At 43.9% G+C, this 13,257-nt stretch overlaps 1 protein-coding gene and 1 long non-coding RNA gene across 5 annotated transcripts in view; one reads left to right on the top strand and one right to left on the bottom strand.

The window, feature by feature from the left end:
* The window catches only part of DLGAP2 (DLG associated protein 2), a 736,824-nt gene that overhangs the window by 334,218 nt on the left and 389,349 nt on the right, over nt 1-13,257 (bottom strand). The window lies entirely within an intron of this gene.
* On the top strand, nt 9,951-13,150 carry LOC309651611. The gene is made up of 2 exons (XR_014258253.1): nt 9,951-10,859; nt 11,215-13,150. It is a non-coding gene; the product is annotated as an uncharacterized lncRNA (long non-coding RNA).

The raw sequence follows: 13,257 nt of genomic DNA, 5'->3' as shown, positions 1-13,257 counted from the left end.
TGCTCACTGCCAGGCAGAAGTTGAGACTGGGATGCAAAGTCAGCCAAGAGTAAATGTCTCACGGTGAAGAATCGACAGGTCACTCTATTTTACACCATTTTTATCTATGAATTCAATGCTTCCCTCGACTCCAATCTTAACTCCCAGGACGACTGTATGTAAATAACCAGCATTACTATTTCTTTCACTCAGTCAGGAAGAGAGATGCCCAAAGAAATGAAGTCAGTTGCCTGTGGCTGGTCGTGTAGGCAAGTCGACAGTCAGGACCAGCGATCTATTCCTGGGTGACAGATGCTCCCGAGATGCAGCCATGACACCAAGAATTCTGGGCTCAGTAGGTTCCGTCCATTTCCTTTCTCCTCATCGACCAAATAGTCAAGGGCGTGAGCGGTCCTTCCCCATCACTTCCAGCATTCTCACAGAAGGGGCATGAAGAAGCTGTGTTAAACTCAATTTCTCATTTTCCAAGGAGCTGCCCCAGTTCAGTCTCTTCAATATCGCAAGCCAACATAACGACCTCTCTCCTAAAAACGTGATGTCCCCCCAGGCCCTATTCTTGACCCACTGCTTGTCTCACTTTTCAAGGCTTCTTTGGGTGCGTTCATTCAATTTCATGGCTTGAACGATGCGTCGTGTATGTGGATGACATGCCCGAAGCGCAGATGCACAGACCCAGAGCCGCTGGTGCTGAGCGTCCCCTGGTCCCCGAGGTCCTTCCTTCCTGCAGAGACGCTATTCCCACAGTCTGGACCTGAGGAGCCTCCTGCATTTGCCTTCTCCCCGTGTCCCCCCTTCTCCCCGTGTCCCCCTCTTCTCCCCGTGTCCCCCTCTTCTCCCCGTGTCCCCCCTTCTCCCCGTGTCCCCCTCCCCGCCAGCCGCTGCGTGTCCACAGCTCCCTTGTCCTGTGCTCCCAGCACCACCCCCCTTGCTTTAGGGTTCCGGCTCTTGCCCAGGATGGCGTGGCCTCTGATGTGCCCTCCCTGGAGGTCTTCCGATGGGTCCCTGCAACATGCTGGATGCTCGTGCCCCTGCCCCAAACTCACACGTTGAAGTCCCGATCCCCAAGGTTGCTTCACTCGGCATCATGGCCTCCAGGCTCATCCGTATTGCAGCTGTTGTCAGCACTCCCTTCCTTTCAAGGCCAAATCATATTCTCTTGTACGTACACACGGCATCCCTGGACACCTGGGTTGCTTCCACCTTTGGCTGTTGTGAGCTACGCTGCTGTGAACACGGGTGTGCAAGGATCTGTTTGTGAGTTCCTGCCCTCCCTTCTTTCGGGTGTATCCTCGAGGGTGAGATTGCCAGGTCATGTGGACTGAATGTTTGTGTCCCCTCCAAATTCTTATGTTGAAATCTTAACCCGCAGTGCTAGAAGGTGGGGCCTGTGGGAGGTAATTAGGTCATGTTGGGATCAATGCCGCTATTAACAGAGACTAAGGGGACTCGCTTCCTGCTTTTTGCCCCGTGAGGATAATGGGAAGGTGGCATCTGCAGCCTGGAGCCGACCATGCTGGTACCCTGGTCTCAGGCTTTACGTTTCTGCTGTTCATAAGCCACCTGGCCTCTGGCACTTTGTCACAGAAGCCTGATCGGACGAAGACAGTCCTCCACACTGCCACCAAAGGGAGCCACCAGAAAGTGAGCCACACAATCCTGGCACAGGGATTGTCACACACTAGTGACTTCCCCTGCTGATGCCACACTAACCCGCCCAGTGGCTCAGGCCTAAACTCTGAGTCATCGAAATCATACCAGTTCAATCTTTAACATGGGAAGACAGACGGACTGGGTTTTGGGTTTGGTTTGGTTTTATTGTGTATAGACTTTATTCTTTAGAGCAGTTTTAGGTTCACAGCCAAATTGAGAGGGAAGCACAGAGGTTTCCTGTATGTCCCCTGCTCCCCGACCCCAGGCACAGCCCCCCCATTATCAACATCCCCCCAGATGGGACATTTGTTGTCCCATCTACACTGGGACAACAAGTGGTGAACCTACACTGACACATCACCACCACCCCGAGTCCATGGTTTACAGCAGGGGTCACTCTCGGTGTGAGACGTTCTCTGGGTTTGGACAAATGTGTAATGACATGTGTCCATCACTACAGTGTTACACAGAGTAGTTTCACTGCCCTAAAAATCTTCCACATGCACCGGTTTTCACTCCATTGGGATGGTATATTTGGGGTCTCTGGTAGTCAGTGTCTTAAGCCTTGATCATCTCATCTTGATTCACACAGTTAAGGCTAAAATATAGGACTAGTTTTCCCACACCTGCTGCATCCTCAACTGTGACTCCTCTTAAAGGGCAACCCCAGAAGTTATCACGAGTCCACGCCCTCCACCTCCACTGCCAGGCCTCACACGAGAGCCACGAGATGCCAAACCCACTGCAGTCAGAGCCTCCTGGCTGCTCCTAGCTTGCACTCTGGCGTCCAATGTGGCAGCTTTAAAGCATAAATCAGAACATGCCACTCCCTTTTTAAGCTCCCTCGTGGTTTCCCATCACAGCTAAGAGAACAAGCAGGAGTCTGAGTGACACCCACAAACTCCATACCCTCAGACCCCGCCCCCCCATCTCAGCCCTCATCACAGGTTCTACCCCCTGCACTCACACAGGGGAGGGGACTTGCACCTGCTCTTCTCTCTCCCCAGAGTGTTTCTCCTCCAAACCTTCACATGGGGCGTCTTCTCTGCTGTGAGAAATCCGCCCTGAACAAACCTCTCACCCGCCTGCCTCTATCCCATGACCCTATTTCATGTTCAGGCTAAACTCAGTACTGACCCGTTTGTGCATTTGGTCAGATGTTTGTCATTCACCCTTAACCACCCAATAGGATACGAACACAATAAGAGCCTAGATCTCGTTTACTGTGTTCTCCCTTCTATCAACAGATTTAGGACAGTTCCTGGCACACGAAGAGACAATGAATATGTGTTAAATAAATCCAGAACGCTCAAGATTCTTATCACCATAAGGAGTTTCACCACCAAAATGCACACAACGCACATAATTATAAACACCAGGACCCATCAGCCAGCAGTAAAGGTGATGCATTTCAGCACCTCGGCCAGGCAGGACACAAGCACCTGCTATGTGGCTTATTAGAGCAACGCTTCGGACGCTGGCAGGAGGTAAAGTAAGAGAACAGGGAAACGTCAGGAAACAGCTGCCGTGAGAAACAGGATGGGTGGGGCGGTGCTCACGTCTGAAAGCCTGGAACCCAACCTTGCCATGCCGATCACGCTGTCACCTCTGCCCCCCGTCATCTTGTCTTGCACCCCCTCTTGAGGACCAGCTTCACGTGACACATCCCTGACTGACCACTTCCTACCAGTGCCCTCAGGCTACCAGCTACCTTCTTCCTTCTGGCTCATAAGGTTCTTTACACTTTAGTCAGTGGTTTAGGTGGTCTTCTCCCCTCTAGACTGGGGTGTGCTGAGGCCATGGCTGGGCATTCCCTGCATTTGTGCCCAGGTATTTCTCAGAATTAGAACAGTCTTTGAAAATGGAGATTCCAGTCCCCCTTTGAAGAGGAAATTTCCCCAAGACTTACACTGTACTATAATTAATTCCTATTCATTAATCTAACATTATAAGCTGATATTCCTTATATATTTTATGCCATACCAATTACATTCACATAAATATTTAGTCATTCATCTAATAGTTCCATAGGGATCTAATTACATATATGTACATACATGCATACACACATGCATATATAGATAATTACATGTATTAATATAGATATTATGTATAAGTACATAATATATAAATACAAACAGAAGTACATACAAACATATACACATATAATTATATAAATGCTTTTACTATCTATGCGCCTTACATGCTCTGATTGGCACAGATACAAAGATGGATACATATATGCAGACATATGGATGTATATGCACTGAGACTCCTGGTAATGTAGAATGGCACATTCATAGGTGCTCATAAACATTGATTAATGTTTTTAAAAATATATGTTCAGTCATCCTCCGTATCTATTTCTGATAATCTCACACAGAAAACAAATATTAGCCTCAGGGGACTTGACCTAACTTATCATTGTCAAACTAAAGGAAATTCACGTGACATACCAAAGGTACCCAATAGTCTGCAATACCATAATGACACAGGAGACCCAGGACAGGTGCCTTGACAGGAGCCCCTTATGTAATGAGGAGTCCAAGATTGCCACAGGGTGACTTTCACTTCCCTGAACCGTAAATATTTCCACTAGAACCTTCTGTATCAAATATACTTTCCCTGACAGCAGTGTGTCCCTAGTTTGTTCCAAAGTGTCAGCAAAATCTCACTTATTTTGAAGCCTCTTCCTTTGTTTGTGGCAAGGTATTCATCTATTACAGTAGGACTCACAAGAGCTGATGTGCGAGGCGTTATTCAGCACCACAGACAGAGGCTGTTGCTTACTTGTCAAGTCCGGGCTCATTACTCAGACTGCTGCACAGAAAGAACTCCACTGCGAAAGTTGGAACAACGTTCACCAGGTGATGGCCGTCACACTTCAATTCCACTTGAATTTGTATCTTCTATTTTTTGACATAACCTATTTTCCCCCCATTTCTGGCACTTGTAGGCAATGCGTGAAGTTGAAACGGAGTTTAAATATACCTTAAAAAGTATAAGGTCTTTTACAAATGTTTTTGAATTTAGCTTGAATTTATTTTTCAAAGAGAGCAAGTCTTTGTGATAGTTTAGACTGTATAAAATATCCCTCTGAACTGGAGCCAAACACAGCTACACTGGAAGCCTTGTCTCCAATTCTGAGAACCTGAAAGTGACTTAAAAGAGGGGCTCCCCAAACTGTACTTAATTCTGCACCCTGATGAAGAAGAGCATAAGTGATCCCCAAATCCAAAGCATCTGCACAGGTCCCCTCAGTGAGAGGGGCTGAGGAGGAACATGGATAAGAAGTTCACCAAGCTTCTGGCAGCTACGGACAAGTAACATTGGTGGAAAGGAACAGAGGAAAGAATGAGGGATGAAAATCTGAAGAGCAGTTAATGTATCCAAAAGCATCATCGCTTCAACTTTTAATTTTCACAAATATAACTGCAATTAGTAGGAAAACCGTTTCTCTATTTCCAGGTTTTACTGAAAGTTTCTAGAACTCTTCCATTTTTAGGTTAGGTTCTCTCCTTCATTTACCAATTTTGTTTGGACCAATTACCTACGTCCTGAGCACCGAACTGACCAAGTGTTATGAGGTGATTATGAAGTGTTTAGAGGATATATAGGAATCCTAGACATAACACACTTAAAATATTTAGGAGGTCAAGGTGTGTTCATTTGAACTGAAAGGTAGTCATTTATCAATACATAAGTAACAGGAGCAAATTTCAACAAAAATTTCAATGTGGAAATTAAAAGTGCTCTGTTTCTGTTAATAGCTCCATTTCCTAAATGACAGAGCCCTCACCTCTTGACAAGGAATAGACGCACCTCTTCCTACATCCCCTGGTTACATTAGAACCCCATCAGACCACCCAGTGCTCAGACCAAGCCAGGCTCCTACACCCCTGGGCCTTTGCACATGCTATGGTGGTGAAGTGTGTCCTTCTGCCCTTCTTTGCCTGGCAAATGACTACTCATTCTTCTTCTTTAGTGATTTTTTACAATAACAGTTCTATGCAGATACCATTCGTGTACCAAACAATTTTCCCATTTAAAGTGTACAATTCAATGGTTTTTAGCATATTTACAGAGTTGCACAACCATCACCACAATCGATTTTAGAATATTTTCATCCTGTGCCATTTAGCAGTCAACCTCCAGTACCTCATCAACTCAGCCCCTGGCAGCCACTAATCTAATTTCTGTATAGATTTGCCAATCCTGGACATTTCATGTAAATCAATTCTATAATAATGTGGTCGTAATAGGTGACTGGCTTCACTTAGAAAAATGTTTTCAAGGTTCATGCACGGTGTAGCCTGTGTCAGTACTTCCTCCTGTTTGACTGTTAAATAATATTACATTGTACGGCTATACCACAATTTATTTACCCATTCCACGGTTTTTGGGCACTTGGGTTATTTGTACTTCTTGGCTATTATGAATATTGCCTCTATAACATTCATGTACTAGTTTTTGAGTGGACGTATGTTTCATTTCTCTTGGATATATACCGAGGAATAGAAATTCTGGTCATATGGTAACTCCGTGTTTAACATTTTGAGGAAATACCAAACTGTCTTCCGAAGTGGCTGCACCATTTTACATTCCCAACAGTAGTATATGAGGGCTTCGATCTCTCCACAATCTCACCAACACTTGCTACTGTCTGTGGCTTTGATTATAGTCATCCTACTGGGTGTGAAATGGTCTCCCATGGTGGCTGTGATTTGCATTTCACTGATGGCTAATGATGGTGAGCTTCTTTGCACGTGCTTATTGGTTATGTGCGTGTCTCCTTCGGAGAAATCTCTATTCAAGTCCTTAGCTCATTCTTTTATTGGCTTACTGCCTTTCATTATTGAGTTGTAGGAGTTTCTTGTAATTTCTACACATAAGCCTTTATTATATATATGATTTGCAAAATATTTCCCTATTTTGTGGGCTTTCTTTTCCCTTTCTTGATGGTGACCCCTCAAACACAAACATTTTTAACTTCAGTGAAGTTGAATTAGTCTTTTTTCCCTTCATTGCTTGTGCTTTTGGCATCATATCTAAGAAACCACTGCTTAATCTAAGATCACCAAGATTTATGCTTATGTTGTTTTATAATTTTAGCTTTTACATTTAGGTCTTTGATGCATTTTGAGTCAGTTTTTGTATATGGTGTGAGGTAGGGGCACAGCTTCATTCTTTTGCATGTTAATATTTAGGTATTCCACCACCATCTGGTGAAGACCTAGTCATCCTTTAGGATTTATTTTAAATATCAGTCCTTTTGGAAGTCAGCTCTAACTGCTCCATAATGAATTCATTGGCCCCTCCTCTGTGTTTCCATAGCACCTTTTTCACGCGGGGCTTCAGAGGTGATGACTTGCTCCCTCACTCCTTACTCTCTTTCTCATTGAACTTACTTCACAAATGTTTTGAGCACTCACTGTGTTGCAGGCCCCACACAATGTGCTGGGAGTATCTTTTCAGGGAGAGACAAACGTGCAAGCAAAACAAAATATGATAATAAAAGAAAGTGAAAAATGGGGGAGTAGCAGCTGAGTTTGCTGGGGGGTCAGGAATGGCTCTGCAGAGATAAGAAAGACTGAGATGATATTTGAAGCATTGAGGGAACATTTTCATTCATTCATTTCTTCATTGTGGCCCTGCCCTCAGGGCTTACCTTCAAGTGAGAGAGGTATCTGTCCACAAATCAAGGAGTCACAAGGATAAAGAGAACATGTGAAATGTGGCCAGGGCTCCCAAGGGCAGGTGCACAGGGCCCAGACAAGAGAAGATGCCCTAACTCTGTAAGCAGGGATGTTTCCTTGCTTACATCCCTGCTTGAGGAAGGAGCTTGAGCAACATTTAAGAGAAAACAGGATAAGGTCCAGGGAGAGGGAACATTATATAAGAAGCAAGTGATGTCAGCCACACAGGTATCTCCCCATTGTATGGATGGGAGAATCTCAGAGAAATTACATAGGTAACCAAGGCCTCAGGGCTAGTATGACAGTCAAGGCCATGGTCATGGGTCCAGGGATTTTCTTTTCTGCTCCAATTCCTGTCCAGGTCTGAGCAGGCAGTGTGATGTTATGGTTCCCCTAGAACCTCCCCTTCTCCTGCCTGCATCATCTCTGTTCTCTAGCATCCCTGAAACTAGCTCCTCTCCCCCTCCTCCACCCACCCCACACAAATGTGCCAGAGCACATGTCTGTCCCTCAGTACCCAGAGCTCTGCCAGCAAATTGGATAAACTAATTAGTACTTCCATGTTAATTAATTTTCCATTGTTTATATAAGCTCTGAGAGTTCTGTTCTTGTGATGGTCCCTTTAGGTAAGTTTATCTACAAACAAATTAAATCCCATTATACCAAATTATACCAGAATGTCAATCATCAAAGCAAATCTTAAATGAGTGTCTTTCCCTGCAGTACCCGCACAGATAATCTCATACCATAAAGAAACATTTAAAACAGAGGTAATGCTCGTAATTGATGTACGTTGTCATATTAAAACTTCAAAAAGATTTATTAGAAAAGTCATTTGAACAGTGTGACAGCTACATTTTTCTCTATATTTCTAAATTGTGAAAATTAAATCATCAGAATTGAGAGTATAAGTAACACTGAACTTTAAAATTGAACAAGGCCAATCTGAATGTTTCCAGAATTGATTCGTTTTCCAAGACTTACAAGATTTTTGCCAGTTTAAATCTAAATCACACTCTTGCTCTGAGAAATTAAAATTACACAGTTAATGCAAGTCCTTTCTATCAGTTAAAATGGAGTACCTTACAAATGACTAAGTCCAATGTGGAGCGAAACAATTCGGAAGCTGACTGGTTCCCACCTGGGGGCAAATTATATCAGGGGGCTCCCCAGAATGCACCACATTCCACCTCCTCCAGCATTTCTATAGGTAGGTGTCCTCAGGGACAAAGCGCAATAACTCCAAGGAAGAAGTAAACAATACTTCGAGACCTGAGAGAATTCCTAAACCCAGTGCCATGATAATTCAGCACTAAAAAGCATATGTACCACACTGGCTATAAACACTGTGTACTAACTCACTCAAGAGCATTTTTGACCCAGCTCCCAGAGAAATGGAAATAAGAACACAAATAAACAAATGGGACCTAATGAAACTTAAAAGCTTTTGCACAGCAAAGGAAACCATAAACAAGACCAAAGGACAACCATCAGAATGGGAGAAAATATTTGCCAATGAAGCAACTGACAAAGGATTAATCTCCAAGATTTACAAGCAGCTCATGCAGCTCAATAACAAAAAAACGAACAACCCAATCCAAAAATGGGCAGAAGACCAAAACAGACATTTCTCCAAAGAAGATATACAGATTGCCAACAGACACATGAAAGAATGCTCAACATCATTAATCATTAGAGAAATGCAAATCAAAACTACAATTAGGTATCATCTCACACCGGTCAGAATGGCCATCATCAAAAAATCTAGAAATAATAAATGCTGGAGAGGGTGTGGAGGAAAGGGAACACTCTTGCACTGTTGGTGGGAATGTAAATTGATACAGCCACTATGGAGAACAGTATGGAGGTTCCTTAAAAAACTACAAATAGAACTACCATACGACCCAGCAATCCCACTACTGGGCATATACCCTGAGAAAACCATAGTTCAAAAAGAGTCATGTACCAAAATGTTCATTGCAGCTCTATTTACAATAGCCAGGACATGGAAGCAACCTAAATGTCCATCGACAGATGAATGGATAAAGAAGATGTGGCACATATATACAATGGAATATTACTCAGCCATAAAAAGAAATGAAATGGAGGTATTTGTAATGAGATGGATGGAGTTAAAGTCTGTCATACAGAGTGAAGTAAGTCAGAAAGAGAAAAACAAATACAGTATGCTAACACATATATACGGAATCTAAGGGAAAAAAAAAAAAAAAAAGGCCATGAAGAACCTAGTGGCAAGACGGGAATAAAAACACAGACCTACTAGAGAATGGACTTGAGGATATGGGGAGGGGGTGGGGTGAGATGTGACAGGGTAAGAGAGTGGCATGGACATATATACACTACCAAATGTAAAATAGATAGCTAGTGGGAAGCAGCCACATAGCACAGGGAGATCAGCTCGGTGCTTTGTGACCACCTAGAGGGGTGGGATGGGGAGGGTGGGAGGGAGGGAGATGCAAGAGGGAAGAGATATGAGAACATATGTATATGTATAACTGATTCACTTTGTTATAAAGCAGAAGCTAACACACCATTGTAAGGCAATTATACTTCAATAAAGATGTTGAAAAAAAAAAAAAGAGCATATACGAAGCTCCAACCAAATGACCTGTTAATTCTAAGTTATAAGTTAATTCTCACCATCTAAGATTTTCCATCCATGATATCTAACAAGACCAAATTCATTAGCAATCCTTCAAATCCAGATCATTGAATATAATTTTAAGCCTTGTTTTCAAACTGTTCCCTAACACAGGATCATCTTAGAACTGAAGCAACCTGTTATAGGCTGCACTGTGACCCCTATATTTGTAGGTGGGAGTTCTAACCTCCAGGACCGCAGAATGTGACCTTATTTGGAAAAAGGGTCTTTGCAGATGTAGTTAGTTAAAATGAGGTCAACTCTCCTTAGTAGGATGACCCCTAATCCAGTATGACTGGTGTCCTTATAAAAAGGGGACATTTGGACACAGAGACATGCACACAGCGAGACGCCAGGTGAAGATGGGACTGCCGGTGCCACAAGCCAGGGACCTGCCAGCAGTGAGGAGAGAAGCCCGAGCAGACCCTCCCTCACAGGCTGAGATGTAGCCCACCCTGCAGACACCCTGATTTCACACTTCTGGCCTCCAGAACTGAGACAGTCAGTTTCTGTCCTTTGGGCCACCAGGTTTGTGGAACTCTGTTACAGCAGCCCCAGCAAACGAACACACCACCTGTGACAATAATCAAGAGTACCTTCCCCTTAGGAAGGCGTACAGGAAGAGCCTTTAACTCAGTTTACTCTATAGTAATAGGCTTTAGAAATGAAGAACGGCTCGTTAAAAGAAGACCATAAGAGATAAATGAGATGAGTTAATACCTCTGTAGATATTCACTTGGGACTTTCAACAGTGCCAGCACCGCCCACCAACAGAATAACCATGGAATCTTTCCACGGGAGACCCTACTGATCATCTAGTCAGACCCCTCCTATTATATCTGAAGCCCTTTGTATCATTAACATTATTTTTTTTTTTTTTTTTGTAAAACTTTTTTTTTTTTTTTTACTATTTGAAATGCATCCTCTTTATTTATTTATTTATTTATGGCTGTGTTGGGTCTTCGTTTCTGTGCGAGGGCTTTCTCTAGTTGTGGCAAGCGGGGGCCACTCTGCATCGCGGTGCGCGGGCCTCTCACTATCGCGGCCTCTCTTGTTGTGGAGCACAGGCTCCAGACGCGCAGGCTCAGCAATTGTGGCTCACGGGCCCAGTTGCTCCGCGGCATGTGGGATCCTCCCAGACCAGGGCTCGAACCCGTGTCCCCTGCATTGGCAGGCAGATTCTCAACCACTGCGCCACCAGGGAAGCCCTCATTAACATTATTTTAATTACCACAGTTCATATACATCTACATGACACTATCATGTACAGAACTCAGTGCATTTAGCCTATGTCACAGATCTACGGGTTAATATAGCACTTTTCAAGTCTTCTGTATCTGGGCATGTTTTGCCTTTTCAAGTACAGAGTGAGCTCCTTGAGGGACACTTACATTCAACATATTTATATTTCCTTGTGTTGCTTCGGAGGTCAATTGACAGGTACTCACTGAATTCTTATTGACCAAGATCATCTATCCATAACTATAAATGATGTGAAAACTAGGAGTAGGACCAATAGGGCTTGGAGCTCAGAAGTTCTGAGATTGGGCCCAACCCTGACAGTTTACTAGCTTCAGGCTCTTTTCTACATTGTCCAAAAGTCTTTATGATCCATCACTCTGTGTCCTGCCCTTTCATACACTGTGTTCAGCCACACGGGCCACCATTCTGGATCTGCCATACATCAGGCATTCACAAGAGTTACTGAGACCGGCAGTCTCTGTTCTCACGGGGCCATACTTTAGTCTTCTGCTGTTAAATTAAGGGCTCCTTGGAGCAGAGGCAAGACCAGATTCACCTCTGTAAATATACCACATGGCAGAGGGTCAGGCCAACATCCAGTAAAATTAGTGGAATATGCACAAAAAAGGCATATCAGTGTTCGTAGCAGCATTACTCGTCATAACCAAAAGGTAGAAACAGCTCAGATGCCCTTCAATTGATAAGTGGATAAATAAAATAGAGTATATCCATACAACGGAATATTATCCAGCCATAAAAAGGAATGAAGTTCTGGTACACGCTACAACACGGCTGAACGACGCTAGGAAGGGGACCAGTCGCAAAAAACCACCGATGTTGTAGGATTCCATTTATATGAAATGTGCAGAGTAGACAAATCTATTGAGACAGAAAGTAGACAGGTGGTTGTCCAGGGCTGCGGGAGGGGTGGGCCTGGAATTGGGGTGAGTGTTCATGGACACAGGGTTTCTTCCCTGGGGAACAAAAATGCTCTAAAAGTAGATTATGGTGATGGTGCTACCACCCTGTAAATACACTAAAAATCACTGAAGTCTACACTTTAAAAGGGTAAATCATATGGTGTGTTAATTGCATCTCAATAAAGCTAAAAAAGAAGGTTGGCAGAAAAATGAATGAGTGAATGAGGACGTGGCGTCAGGTAAGTTACTGAACACATGCCTCACTTTTCTGAGTGATAACATCTACTTCACAGAGATTTTTGAGGATAAATGAAATACTGTATATGAAGGCACCTTGAACATCAAACACTCAACAAAGACAAACACCTATAAGCAATTTTAAGGGATTCAATTATCCCTCTATATTTGCAGCCCCTCCTTGTTGAGCCTCATGCTGACCCACTAACAATCCAGCTCTTAGATGCCACTCAAGACCTAAGACAAGTTCGTGCAAAGCCAGCTGACCTGGAAGAGGCAGGTTGAAAGACAATGCTTCCCGGTCACCACCACCCACAGGCCAGTGTGATGGTCACCATGGTGAGGGGGCTGGACAGAAAGGGACAAGGGAGTGGGGACCTGGCCCTGCACACTTGGCTCCTCAAAGCCCGTAAGCCAGAGGACAGACAACCCAGCTCGGCGTCCAACTGCCCAGCTCCAACCAGGGCTCGCTCCTCGCTTTGGTGAGCTGGCTCTAGCAAGCCTGACCGTCCTCCTGGCTGACGCACAGATGTGATGCCTTATTGTTTAGTGGAGTGAAACTGATCAGCCACCATCCAATTATAAAAGTGACAAGGTTGAATTATGAACTCCCTAGATAAATACCTCAGAGTCTTCTTCAAATTAAAGTAGAAAAAGAAATTCAAAATTTGGAGTGACTGCTTGTATAGATACTTCCTAAAGCAATTCTTTTATACATAATAAAATGCAAAACAGAAACAAAATTAGTCTTAAGATCAAAGACTGGACTCATGTCCCACCTTAGCTGCTCCAACAGCTATGTGATCATGACTGAGTCATTACAGTACACTGCATCTCAGAACCCTTATCT

This window comes from Balaenoptera physalus, assembly GCF_965194825.1.
Source record: "Balaenoptera physalus genome assembly, chromosome: 21".
Taxonomy (NCBI): domain Eukaryota; kingdom Metazoa; phylum Chordata; class Mammalia; order Artiodactyla; family Balaenopteridae; genus Balaenoptera; species Balaenoptera physalus.
Note: the sequence above shows the minus strand (reverse complement) of the source record. Positions and strands in the feature narration are given on the sequence as shown.